Below are 15,161 nucleotides of genomic sequence, written 5' to 3' on the forward strand. Positions count from 1 at the left end.
CAAGACAGTAATACTGGAAGCAAATCTCAAGCTTCAAAAGTGGCAGGCATGCAGTTCAGGTAGGAGAGAAGGAATAATTGATACTACAAGTATGCCCCCTCCCCCTCCCCGCGGCAGAAATGGCAGGAGAGTGGGCTCAAAACTCCTTTATGGGAGTGAGCTTCTTCCTAAAACAGTGGTCTGTGCCAGCTGAACAGCGTTCAGTCTCCTGGTCCAGTTAAGGAGCCTTGGGGGTAACTGAAGATGCATAATTATAAGACTGGGTATAAAGGTTGCAGGCTGGCCCATGTGGCAGGAACAAGCATACCAGGACTGTCTGTACTGTTAATAGCATAGAAGGGTTGCATTTATAAATAGCCTTTTTCCTTGGGATTGCGTTGCATCTTCTTCACGGTCTGCCTATGACAACTGTCAAAAAATATTCATAATTTCAGTTATAATTCCTGCTCCATGGCTGGCCCTATCCTGAGCAAAAAATGCAATTTGCAAATTGCACCACTCCCAGCTAAATTATGTGGGATGTTTTATAATGTGAATTAATAATCACTGGGGACTGAGCTGAGATCATCAAACTCATTTCACATAAGACAACAAAATGAATCACCCCAGGGATTTAGTACATGAACTCCCCCCCAGCATACTTTAAGCAATCTAGCTCCCCAAAAGGTGCATTTCTTTAAGCAAAATATTAACTATACTCTCAGAATATGTTGCTTCTATTGTTTATATTCACCACATAATGAAATGCTACTTCTGTTTTCACCAGATGGTAGTACATATAATTTTCAGGCCTTCAGTTCATAACATAATACAAACAATTGGTATGTCAAATATTACTGGTCTATAAACCTTCACATCTTTCCCAGCTTTTACACAAAAACAATGCAATCCTTTCATTTCACAGGAGTTGCAGAAATCATCAGAAGAATTTTTGATACCCCAAAATATATGCATATTATGGTTACTTTTTTGGTAGCTGGAACAAATTAAATGATCATTCCCCAGCCTCTTTGGTTGTTCTTTTTTTAAAATAAAAAGCAAATATGAACAAAACGATGTGAAAATCAAAATGCCTAAACTGTACAATACAAAATGTATTCTTAATACATTTTAACAATAACACATGCTGTGTTCCTACACTGGAATAACATCATCCATATGAATCCTAGGAATTTAGTATATCTGACAGTTTCTCTCAACCACCCATAACATTCTTTCCTGTCTCATTGTAGCTGGCAAAAGAGAATTCTATAATTGAGTGGTACAGAACATGTGCCCTCCCTGCTAGAAGATGACAGATGGATTATAAAAACTTCAAAGCAGAGCATTTGGAGCACCAGGGGAGAGATAGTGGGTATTTGAACTCTCAGTCTTTACCCAGGAGACAATGGCACTCTGACATGGTGCATATATCAAGGAATGGTGTAACTAGATAGACATAATCTTTCTTTTCAGTAAGTATTTAACATTCTGTTACGAACAAGTTTCAGCCTAGCTAAAGTGCAACTCATCTTAATACTAATCATCATAGCCTGAAAGGCTACATGCCCCCTTTTTTCAATTTTGGTTAAACTGTTCCTTCATGAAACTGATTTTTAAAGGACAGAGACAAGTCCTATATACATTGCGGGGAGGTATATTTTTTAATTAAGTTTATACCAGGATTTAATATTTAGCTATCTATATATGTGAATCTATTTATTTATTTAGCTATCTATATATGTGAATCTATTTATTTCCTTAATGCTGATTGTCTGTATAATAAATATGTCATTCCCCTCAACTTGCATGCCACATGTTGCTGATCACCTACAAAATAGTAGTTAAAATTACCATATAATTATTAGTATCTTTTAACACCTGTCTAACAACGTGGGTACAGTGCTGGGGAAAACAGATAAAGCATCTCTAAAGAATTAGCTTTTCCTATCCTGTTTTTCTGCCACATTCATAGCTGAGGAATAGGATGCCATGAGTATTATAACAAATTAAAAACTGCAAGGTGGGGGGGCAATCTTAATCTTCCTGCAGCTCTTAAACACATGGTAGAAAATATAAAGGCTTATAGAATTTTAATTAATTACACCAAAGGTATCTTTAAAACTTCTGAAAGTTAATGATAATTGAATCAGAAGACAAATTTTCTAAATCATTAGCTTCCCATACAAATAAGACTTTCTAGTGTATCCTTAAATTGTTCATCAATTTCTTTTACTGTTCCTGTTTACAGCCATTGCTCTTGGTTTATTAAAAATTACTTGCTTATAAAAATACATACCGGTTTTTGTAGGTCACAAGTGAAAATGAGTTTGAATGTCTCATTTGTCTATATCAGAAAAACACATACACGTGATTTGACACAGTTTGCAGACTCTGTTCAGGCAAGGCCCCGGACTATAATAGCTAGGGTATTATTGCAGGTCAGAATCGAGGGGTACTGGCAGAACTGTGTGTGGGAAAGCTTGCATAACATCCATGCTGTGCCAAGCGCTAGCCTTTGTTATTAGTCCCTTTAATGAACACCATATTCACACAAAATTAAAAAAAATGCTGCATATTTTAAGTAGTATTAGTTCAAAACTAAACAGAGGAGTCTCTCTAGCTACCAGTGCTGCAGAGTGACTAGTCTAATTCTCCTATTAAAATGCATGTAGTAAAGTAACATGCAAGCAATTTGAAATATTTGATCCATTTACTGTACAGTTGAAACTACGAAAACTGGGAGATAATTCGGCTTTAGTTTTAAAATAGCAAGTAAAAACAGAGTATGAAGATAAACTGTAGAGCAGAAGTAACTAACTTTGCAGCTGTGTTAATATAAAATGACATAGCTGTAATCGTTGGGAGATACTATCTGTAGCATGCTGCTCAGTACTTCATTGTGTTAGGGCTCTATAACTAACAGCACCGTGGTGAACTCTTAAGTCATCTACTAATGTATATTCTTTCCTACACAGAACATTAATCCCAGTCTCTACAAGAAGGGAGGAGGTAGAGGATTCAAAATCTTTGAAGGAGACCTGTTTTGAGAAACCTTTTTTTTTTGAGTGCATTTTCACCTTTTCTTTCTTCAGTGATCTTCTGCCATACTGGAATGTAAACACCACAGGAATAGACAGAATCTCGAATTAAGGATTTAGATGCCTTTCTTTAGAAGTAATCTTCAAAGAATGTGTATCCCAAACTTTATAGTGACTCAACAGGCTAGGGAGCTTGCTACTGCATGTAAAACGGTATAGGTCATACCTATTACCACCAGTTGGTTCCTGAATAGCTACTAAAATAAACAGAAAATATTTTTATACCTTATTTGGAAAGCAGTAGTATCAGTGGCAGCACTTTTGATGTGGTACTGAATCAAAAATTAAAACCAGAAAAATTCTGGCTTTTTTCTGGAGAGTGGGCATCCGCCATTAGCTGTCCATGCAAGTGGAGAGGAAAAACCATGTCTTATTTACTGGTGTGATTGTGCAGACTTACTAATAGCAAATACCCAGAAAAGCACTGATAGCGAATGAAAATGTTTGATTTAACGAACTGTCAACTCGTCCATCAACCTTAAACTGCCCAGTCTGGACAAGCTTTTTGATGATATAGAGTAGGCAACAGGTTTTGTTCACATGCAACAAAATGGAAGAGATTGTTCCATTAAAAAGATACTAGCCCCTGCTAATGCTAACTGCCACACATTTGTTAGATAATAGCTAGATTTTTTTTTTCTATGAGAATGGCCTTCTGCAGGAAGAAGACATTTAATCAGAGTGATACATGACATCCAAAAACTGAAACCAAAAATTATGGCATGAGCTAAAAGCAAGTTGTCTTCCTGAAGGCACAATACTGAAACATCTTTAAGATTAATTCTGTGAGAGAATTCTGAAAGTCAAATGCCGAAAGATATTGAAAATACATTAATTATGCACAACTCAGGATCTAGGAGAGGTTAAACCCCAACTTGGCAGAAAATTGAATCCTTTTATTTGATACAAACTTTGTACATAGTGAGGCTGTGTCCTGCATGCCTAATCTCCCTAGATCTACCAACAGAGAAGTGAAGCTGCAAGACAAAGAAATTGAAGATTTAGCCATTCGAGTGTCATCCTATTAGGAAATTAAATCTAATAGGCCTTGTGGAGAATGCGCTTCTTGCAACCATTTGTGACAGAGGTCAAACCTCAGACCTACCTGGGGCAAGTGTCCATCTTGTTCCATCAAACATTTATGAACAACTTTCTTAACTTATATGGAATTCAAGGCAAAAAGACTCTTCACTATTGCATCTGATGACTCTCTGAGGAGCAACTGTCATTCATGTGCATTAATTTTCTCTGTCACCTTAAGCACTAACCAACCTTTGAAGACATGCTACTCTACTTTTTCTAGCACACATTTTCTAGGTTTATAAGACTGGAATTTTAATTCATCGTATATTACCTTTGTGTTTTTTTAATGTAGTTCACCTTAGCTTTCTGCTTGTGTTCATTCTTTGATACTATTTTAACCATTAACCTCAGCTGGCTCAAGATTTTGGTTACCCCGGTTTTTGGATTTCATTCTTAGGACAATTGCTGATCGATTTCTAGAGGAGTTCAGTTTCAACAGAACTGCTACACCTCAACAAATCAGGTCCTAGATCCAAAAAAAAGGGTGGATGGGAAGGGGAGGAGAGAGATGCCTTAAATCAGTAGCCACTTTTGCAAATGCAAATCTAAACCTATGTATTTGAGATATATTTAATTAAATTCTACACAAGAATCACTTAAATGAAATGCAGGTCCTGAATATTTAATAAGTAGTGAGTTGATCTATCTGATAAGATAATACACACAACAGAACCAGCTATTTGCCAACTGCACAACCTTTCCATAGTCACTAAATATAGAACCTACAAATGTTATTCAAGTTCAAAGCATAAAAATTCCTTAAGATGAAAACTATCCGATTTCTCTGAGCCTTCAGTCTGAACGTTTAAGGATCTGGGTACCCAACCCTTCCTATTAAACAACAACAATTATCCTGCTGGAAGAAATCTAATGCATCCTGTTTGTAACCATCCTCTGTCCCACACTGTCCCAAGAACACTTTAACCAGCTTATGGCACAAAGAAGATATCAGAAGATAACATCATCTCTGATGTGCCAACCTTCATCATGATTCTTTTGGCAAAATGTAAGCTGAATTGTCCTAATCTGGAATGTGGAAGGATGTCCTGAAATAAAAGTATATGGGCACAGGAGATAAAGAGGTAGAAGTCAAGTCATCTGAACACTCACTGCAATTCTGGCCTGTAGGGTCATTTTGGAATTACCACGATGACAAGCCATTCTCTTCCCCCTTCTCTGGATTCCTACTACTTTTAAATGTTGAGGAAAATACAAAACACCCTGCTATTGCAGAGACTCCCTTCATCAACTAGGGAAGAAGGAAATTTAACTATTGTAGTGTGGTAACTGAACTGGACAGAAAAGTCCAGTTGCAAGAGAAAATGTGTGGATGCACCTACATGTGAAATTAAGGTGACAAAATAAACAATGGCACAGTTCTCCTGGGCACAGAGTCGACATGTGCACCTGGGACAGCAGCACTGAGCTGGGGTGGAGAAGGCGTGGGCTGGCAGCAGGCTTGCGGGGTCATCCCCAGCCTCCTGGGAGAGAAGAGGCTGGCTAGGGCACAAGAGTACCCAAAATGTGGTGCCATGTGGCTAGATAGCAGGCAAGGGTCTGGCCCCCTTCTACCTGAGTTGATCAGGTGCCATTTATGCCCGGGTAAGTGTGTATTTCACCACAATTAATAACTCTGCCATCGGACAGTACTGTCCCCGATAGTAATATCTTACGGCAGAGTTAATTAATGTACTGTGCCCTCATGTAGACAGTGACACTTTACTGCAGAGTTAATTAGCCAACTGCAGTAAAGTGCATATGTAGATGCACCCTGTGGGCTGAGTATTAGGTATCTGCTAGTGTAACCCACTGTGCAGCATGTTAGCTGGGCATGAGGATGCAAGTCTGTTACAGCCACAGCTACTACTCCATACATTTAGCTCAGGCTATATTAGCTGTGGAGATCCCTAGTTCAATTCCTCATGTCAGCCAAGAGTACAATAATCACACCATAACCAGGTGTTGGTACAATTGCAGTAGAATGCACTTCACTGATCTCATCTGCTATAACAGGTCTTCTTCTCATGATAGCTCCTGAAATAAGGAATGCTGCATTTAGTGTACTAGAAAAAAATCAGGACTCAGAAGAACAGGTGACTTCTGGTGTCATGAGGTAGTTTATATACACAGCCATCACCATTGCTGAAATGAATGTCATGTTCACAGCTTCTACCTCGGCCCCTGGAGTTCTACTAAACTGAAAATTCCTCAATATAATGACAAACTATCCTGCTTCTCTGAGTCTTTAGTCTGAGCTTTTAAGGATCTGAGTGCCCAACCTTTCCTATTAAATTACAACACTTATACTGCTGGAAGAAATCTAATGCATCTTGATTGTAATCATCAACCATTTCAACATTGCCCCAAGAAGACTTTATACAACTTATGACACAAGGATTTTTTTCACCACGCTAAAATGGTTACATTTCCTTTTCCCCTAGTTTCCTTTGGAAAACCTCCATCTTTCAATAATGGTCTTCTCTGTCAATGGGACTACAGTGTAAGCATGAATGTCTTTTTGATGCAACTAACAAATTAGTCGTCATTGTTCTTCAAGCAAAATTATCAGGAAAGCCCTGGGTACCAAAAATCTGTGGTTGTCAAGACTGCCTATTCTAGAAAACAGACACAGTCAGATTCTGAAACAGCTCTAGCACATGAAGAAACCCAACTGGACACTTTTGCATCTAAGATATTCCTGGATATTAAGGCCAGAAAAGACCTTTATAATTATATAGTCTTGCTTCCTGGATGATGGGCCAAACCATTTCACCGAGTGGTTTCTATGTTGAACCCATAACTTCTGACTGAGCTCTTCAGCATCTTTCAGGAAGGCATCCAGTCTGGAACTTGCAAACCGAACATTACTTGCCTTGACTATACTGTGCACTAATACAATAGAAGAAAGAAGGGGGGTCTGAAGGATATGACAAGCTAGCAGTGCACTGCAACCATACAACATATCCAAGTCTCAGAAATGGGACTATTTCTCAGAAAAGAATTTCTGCTGCATGAGTTCTGCAAGAAGAGAGGCAGAAACAAGTCCTAAAATACAAAAATCATAAGGGAAGCGGCTTTGTATGAAGAGTGCAGGGTTTCAGACAATACAGAAATTCAGCACAAAGGAAGGACACACTGCCTACATGACACATGACAAAAAAATCCCCCCCATCCCCACTGGTGTAGCTAAGTCAAATTCGAAATCTGTTCAAATGCTCTCACGCTAGTAGAGCAAAGGATGTAAAAATAATTTGCACTTATCTTTATCAGTAGGTTTCAGGGTACTTTTCAAAAGCAGGCAAGAATTACTTGCCCCATTCTAAAGACTGGGAAGCAAGCAGGCTCAAATGGTTGAGAGTTAAGGCCAGACTACACCAGTGGTTTACACAAGGTTGGTGCCCTACCAGAGAGAATCTGACCCCCAAACTGCAGACTCTTGATTGGATTTGGACGGATTAAATAAGGCTTATAAAGGATGCAGGGTCAGTTTGACAGTATGTTTTCAATAACTGAGGTATAGAAAAGCCTTCTTTCATTTCTTCCCGCCCCGAGATAGAAATCTCTGGCTTCAGACCCTGGCCTGTTGCATGAAAGAGAGAGAGAGAGAGAGAGAGAGAGAGATCTCTACATTTGACAACGCTTCAAAAAGTAAGCAAGATCCTTATTCAAGTGCTTGATCTGAAAGACCGTTCCAAAGATGTGATTTTGAAAGAAAGTGCACCTTCCTTTTGAGTTCAAGAGTATACAATAAAGCTTAACTGTAAAAAGTGGCCAGAACTAGGCCCAGCTTCAAGGCAAGCGAGAACTCAAAAGATGGTGATTGTTTATGAACGTTGCGGTATAAACTACCGTCCTCTAGAAAGCACTCGCTAAATTTCTGCCCCCTAGAAAGCATGTGGACACAGAATGATGCAATGTTGTACAGAGATACCAAGTCATTGAGGCAAATTACCATGCAAATGTAGTTACACTGCTTCCAGGGCCCAAGCTAGCTCTGAAAGCTTGCACAGCACTTTATTGTCCCATGCAGACATGCCCTCAGTACAGAAATATTCTTGGTATGGGAAACAACTAGCTGCCACTGCAGATTCTGGGGAGAAAGGTAAAACTGCACTACTTACCTCCTGGGTGAAACCCCAGCTTTCTCCAAGACACCAATCAGATCACTTGCTCTAGAAAAACAAGGAGAAAGTGAACCTGAAGAACGTTGCCATCCTCTGAAATTCCTTTGACAAAGGAAGCAAACAAAAAAAGCAGAATTTGTATTGCAGAGTTGATTATTCACAATGGAGTGGGAACATATTGGTTCAGCTTTCCAATGAGTTTGTGAGAAGAGGGGTCAATCCATGACAGAACCCCACTTGAGACAAGTTAGAGACTGGAGAATGAGAAAAAGTAGCAGCTGGAGAACAATCCTGGTGACAACATACGTTAGTTTACGTTGACTAACATGTACAAAGGCAGAAGGACCCATAGCAGCAGAAACCTGTAGTATGTTTAATATGTTGAAGCCTTCAGACAGTGATCACTCCTAGCACTCTCTTAGTCCTTATGTGCATTTATCAGGTCACAATGATGCACAGGATAGTTTTATTCTTGTTAATTGATTTGAACATTTAATGATGTCATGAGTAAATTCATGGGGTTACATAACAGAAAATACAACTCGACCATAACTGAACTAGTTCAACATCCAAATGACCCTGCAGATAAGAAATCAAATCCAAACATACACAGCCCAACAACAGGTAGATTCAGAATCAACATGCCGGTTTAGACTGTATGCACGTGTATCTACACTTTCCCCTTTCACTGAAATGAGCAAGAAAGTCTACGCTCTCTCTTTTCACATACATACACCTTAAAATATGATTCAAATGTATTGTTCCCCACACACAAGGCAATTATTTGGGGGATAATGGTGCATTATTCTTCCCTTTCAGAATAAATATTCTAAATATAAGTAGCTTAGTTATCAGTTATTATGGGAAAGTTGAACAAACTAGAGTAAGAAACAGAACTGAGATGATCCTGAATATACTTTAAAATAAAAAGAAATTCTAGAGGTTTTAATAGGTAAGATTTTGTTGTGTTTTTAAAGCTATTCTGCAGCTATGGTTTCAGTCAGGAAAATATATGCAATCTCATAAAACATCTAATATTAGCATGCCTCTTCAAGTGCAAGTGAGTTGTCAATAAGACAATTAAGACAACATCAATAATACACACTGCATGTTATTATCTGCTATTCTAAATCTCAGCCTATCCAAATGGAAACAAAGGGTACATCTAACATTGGCACAAGCCGGCTGGCACTGGTGAAATAATGCAATTCTGCATGTGTTAAATGGTACTGGTACCTGTGCAGGGAAAGAATGAATTGCTTTTAAATACAGTATAAATATCTCATGTTAATGTAAAACCTGGCTCTATACAGGAGACTGTTACAATAGAAAAGTAGCAGTTCTGTGCTTAAATCAATCACATTTATCACATGATCCAAGTCAATAGAAGGACTGAATAAGTGCTATCATTGACCTTAATCAACTAACAATTGGTGTTCAGAGATCAAACATTCTAGATATAAAACCAGTTACCCCTTTCAAAATTTTAGGGATGAAGTCTTACATGCATATTCTTTCCTGATACTCCTTTTCCCCAAACTATTTAATATGCTTAAATATAACATACCATGAAGGCAATCAAATAGACTGGCAACCTTCTGACACATTTTACAAGGTTCAGATCTTGAATGGATAGGTATACTCTACCATTTAGTAAGTAAAAAGTGTCTCTTAAACTGTAATGTTATTTTTATTGTTTTAAAATGCATCAAAAATTGTAGAAAAGTATATAATAAAAACACCATTCAATAAATTTACGTTATGGATATAACCCATTTGGGAGTGTGTGTGCTGGAAATCATGCTTCACAATAGTTAATTTAGAGCTAACTCCTTAAGTCCTTTTTCATTCAAAACTGTCATTAGGCTCAAAGGGGGGAAAGGACTACAGAATTGGGGCCTAACATTTTTTATTTATCCATTTCAGACACAGAATGTGATTTGAAATTGAACAGAATAGATTTTCCCGTAACTAATGAACCAGATATATTCATACGATGTCGTTTTATTGATTTTACTTTGTTCTACCTATCGTTTGCATTCTCTTTTGAAGAATACATAAGGTTTGCTATACCGGATATGTCATTTACAATTATGATATCATTTACTGTTTCTTAATGTAAAGTGTGTGCTTTGTAATTGTATGCTTTCTAATGAAAGACTCCCATAAGTCTAAGGGAGCCTAAGTCTAAATTGTAATAAACCTACTCTACATTTTTGGGGAAATAGAAGATTAGACTCCTTCTGAACTGGTTGGTCTGATTTTTAAAGATACCTCTTACCAAAAAATGTAGTAGGAAGAAAAAGAAGCCAAAGACCAGAGTTCATTTTAGACACTTTCCAAGCAAAAATCCCATTTGTATAACTGGTCATATAACACAGTTCTAGGCACTTAAAAAAAAGGCCTATTGCATTGCATAAACCATACCTCACAGGCAAGGCAGAAAATAAACACTCTAAAAGATGTAGCAATAAAATAATTCTAATAATTCTAAAGTATTTTTTAACCTGATACACTTTCTGCAATTCTATTCCATTTCCTAAATAGCTATAAAGATTTAGTTAACCCTGATAATTTTCTACTGAGGCTATTTGAGTGAGTTTCTTAAATGTGTATGAAGTCACGAGTTTGTTTACTAATTTTTACTTGTCTCTGATTTATATTTTAATATTTTGTTTCTAAGTTACAATTATGCAAAATATGATTTGTTTTGGATGACTATTTGGAATGTTTACAATTATTTAATACAATTTACTTAACTATTTTGAAACCAAATGATGTGTTGAATTAAAAAAGGTTCAACACTCAAATTGCCTTCATATGCTCATTTTTCAGCATACTGCGTTGACAGATGAGGAGAGCACATTTTCATTTGTACAATACGAATGGTGCTCTACCAGGTTGCACTGATGGAATATGCGATTTTAGAATTTTTTTCACAAAAGGACAACTTTTTTTCATGAAATCAACACTCAGTTTAGCTGTCATTACAGGACTTACCGTATGAATGCAGGAAGAGTTTAAAAATAAAAGTGTGAAGCCATATTGTTAGATATAAGTATGGAATTTTATCTGTGGACTTTAGAATATCGCAGGAGCAATTTAGCTCTGAGATTTAACCAAACATCCTAATACCGCATTCTCCACTGAAATTTCCGATCTCAGGACATCAACCTGCACACATTGGCCAGCCCCACAGAGAAATTCAGATTTGGCTATAATATATAATTTTCAAAACTGCATTGGTCTCTAAGTCTTCACTATAACTATTATAAGAGCACAAAAAGAAACTGTTGTGGGGGGGGGCTTTTAGATCTGTTTGTTAATTTTCCAACATTAATATTTCAATCAAATCCAACTATTGTCATTATTCAAGTTCAAAATAAATCCTATTGAAATGTTTTGAACAAATAAGTCATTTTCTCATATTCAAATGAGAAAATGACTTATTTGTTCAAAACTTTGCTTTTCTCCAGTGATACAGGACACTCAGGCCAGGAGTTTTAGAACTGTTCAGGTAATTAATTCAGTGGCATGCAAGTAATATTCATCCACACAAATGGTCAAATACGTTTGCAGACCCTCATTTTCGTGAGGGTCCCCTTACGAGTTGTTGAAAGAGCAGCTGGGACAACATTCCTCAGGCCACTAACCTGATCATTTTAAAGTACAGTACCTCCTGGCATTGCTGATGGGTCAGAGCAGGGACCCTGAAATCTGAATGTACGGATGCTGTTAAAAACCCTTATTCTAATCTGTTCTGGTTTCTACTCCCACTGGGTGCCTTCACTTTATAAAACTGGTAGCCTCAAGAACAAATAAGGTAACAGACCCATCGCTCGGTTTCAAATCTATTTGCCAACTAGCTGATATTTCCACCTGGAAAGTCCTCTAAGACAGATGTGAATGCCTGAATCCATCCCTATGTTTTTCACAGCAGGTCATATCTGAAATAGAATGGGCTTATATTACCTATAAACTGCAGCCTTTCCTATGGGTTTTTGACCTACAATGAAGAAAATCCCATCAAAATGGGTACTCTCAGGAGTTTTCCCTCTTTTTCTGGATAAAATGCTAGACATCAGCTTGGGAGAGAAACCAAGCCCCACACCTTGCCCTGATTCAACTTGATGCTCCAACTTTAATACAAGACTGATCCAGGTTCAAATCACTACGTATCCAGCCCCTCTCCTAGCACAGAGAAACTCATCTCGCATACATTATACGTACTCTCTCTGCCTGGACATCGTATCCAAGCACCTAGTTGAACCAGCATCATATTTAGGGTGTCAGATTTCTTTGATGAACTGTTTTAAATCTATATGCATTAGAGACCACGAAAGCTTACAAGCAACATTTCTGGTGTGGGAAAGGAGAAGAAAGCTGCAGTGTTTCGTAGCAATCATTTCACTAAAGGAAAAAGCAAGATACTTTACTAGCCTCAAGCTTTTGGAAGGGGATTTCTTAGGCTCCAAAATCACAGGACTTTCAAGGTGCCACAATAGTCTCTTCCACAAAGGCTGCTGATGTCAAAACCATTAAAAGAACATTAAATGGAATACAGTCGGGGCAGGAAGCAAAGTGCTTCAGTCCCTTATTATACAGCCAAAGAATGAAATCTTCATCTCATTGAAATCAACAGCAAAGCTGCCAGTGCCTTCTTCTAGGGAGCCAGGATTTTACCCTTAGCCTATAAAGCCAGGATGGTTTATTGATCTACTTTGTCCGACCTCCTGCATAACACTGGCCCAAGTTTTGCTGAAGAATTCCTGCTTAAGTCTGGAGTGGGCCACGCCTGATCCTCCCCCCCCACTGTCTGGATTCAGTCAAGGACAGCGATGTGTAATTTGCCCAATCTTTATTTTTAACTGAAATTTCTTTTAGGCCTGGCTTTCTTTTTCTGCCACGTGGTGGAGGGGGACCTTAGAGCTGGGGGTGCAGGCTTTGTTGCTTCCCTCAGTAGGTCTGTCGCATGATCGATAATGGACTGTGATTTGCCACAGTACGTGTGCTGTGCCCCGAGCTGTGGTAGCATTGCATGGCAACAGCAAGGGTGTGACATTCTTCTCACTTCACTGACATACACACAACACGCTACACAATATTCCAGCCCTGCACTATTTCTCGCAAGCATATCCTTTTGGCGAGCGTAAGCAAGCCCGATGCTACAAAAAAGACAGGATGAAAGTTTTGTGAGTTTTGTCAGCACTGTGATACGTGACTGCTTTGGAAAGATATTACAGCAATCCAGTGTCAAACACCACTCACGTTCCCGCTGTGACAGTGAACATGGCACACTGCATAAAACAGAGTGTGCTAGTTAAACTATGTAGCTCTTGAGCAGTGCCCTCCATTAAGTGTAATTGCACTATCTGACAAATAATCAATGTTCAGATGACACTCAAGAATCCCAACTGCTAATCCTGGGCTAAATGTACCTGGTATTCACTTGATTTTCAAAGTTTTCCACTCTGTCTTTGCTTGTATCCTAGCCACAAAGGAGACAGGACAGCATCACAGTCCCAGCTTGCGGTAGGAATGGGCCAACAGAGCCCTTAGAGAGGTAGTGAGCTAATCTTAATCTGTACTCTGACAAAAAAGTGCCCTTAGCTTCTAGTGGGGAGGGAAGGACATGGCTGTTTGGTAGTGTTTGTTCTTAGGATTCATACAGTTTTAGATTCATGTTCTGTTAGGTTTACATTTAAAATATTTGGTAAAGATCTTTTTTATTTTACCAAGTTCCAAAGTGAAAGGAAACCACAGTGACTTCTATATTCAAGGTCTGCAAAGAAAATTAAAACAGCAAATATTTATTCAAAATAACCTGTGGGAATAAGAGCTATTTTATGGCTCTGGCCTGCTCTGATGTTACTGCATGGAGACTGCATTTTCCTATGATTTGGCAAACTGGCCTTCTCTTGCCCCCTTTTCTTCTCCTCACCTGGACTGTCCAGCAAATACCTTCTATCTTTCACAGCTCCTTCCTTTACTCCCATTTCCCTCAAAGATCAATCTCTGCTCCCCACTCTCCTTGGACCTGAGCTATACCCTGAGTTTAGGTCCCAGTTGAACTCAGTCACGAATCTGGCAAGATTGCAGGCTCGGTGTCCTCACCAGTCCTCCTAGAATCAGGCAGCCAGACCTTAGGAGACCCCTCCTTACTTTCAGTTTCTGGTCTTGGAATGGATCCAGGTTGTGTACCATATGCATCCAGGCCAGAAAACTCATGGGTTCCACTTCTTCCCTTCTGGGAACCATGTGAGTGACCCTAGCTTGTTACCCCTAGTACCAAGACAGATGATGGGCTTCCTGACCAGTGTCTGCTTTGTGCAAGGGAGATGCTTTGCTGACGTATGAGTAAATCCTAGTATGAGAAGGGACCTGTGGAATGTGGCCAGAAAAGTCAAGGTAAGAGGGAAGGAGATTAAGAGATACCCACTCATTCATTCTAGCAAAGAAAGGGAAGCAAGGCACAATGATCTGAAATAAAAAGCTGAAATCTCCTTTAATCCTACAAAGTTATTGTTGTTGCTCTTGTGGCCTTTCAGAGTTTGGTTTTTTTTTTTTTAAAAGAACTAAAATTCCAGACAATGTAGAAGTAATGCTAACACCACAAACAACCTTTTAAAGCAGTCTGGACCCGAAATTTGATACATGGGGGTAGAGAAAATATGGCTCTGTATTACCTCACTTTCCTACAGATGGGTCCTGCAATATAGATTATAGCTTCTAAAGCAAAAGCAACCTGGGTCAGAGGTCTGTAGGCATAGACAGCTATTTCTAGTTTAAAATCAGGATCCCCAGTTCAACAACGCACACGTCTAACCTCATCCCTATTCAGCAAAGCAATTAAGCACATGCTTAAGTCCCACTG

General features: G+C 38.7%; 1 protein-coding gene across 13 annotated transcripts in view; it reads right to left on the reverse strand.

Annotated features, from left to right (window-relative positions):
• ZNF536 (zinc finger protein 536) overlaps window positions 1–15,161 on the reverse strand; it is a 451,836-nt gene that overhangs the window by 420,323 nt on the left and 16,352 nt on the right. For 2 of the 13 annotated variants that reach the window (XM_090062642.1, XM_090062637.1), the window contains exon 2: window positions 8,285–8,335. The exons of the other annotated variants lie outside the window; for them this stretch is intronic. The gene's annotated coding sequence lies outside the window, so the exon portion shown is untranslated. The remainder of the gene's footprint in view (window positions 1–8,284; window positions 8,336–15,161) is intronic. 13 annotated transcript variants of the gene reach the window in all.

Source organism: Crocodylus siamensis, chromosome 9 (genome assembly GCF_052110815.1).
Source record: "Crocodylus siamensis isolate JL-2025a chromosome 9, ASM5211081v1, whole genome shotgun sequence".
NCBI lineage: Eukaryota > Metazoa > Chordata > Crocodylia > Crocodylidae > Crocodylus > Crocodylus siamensis.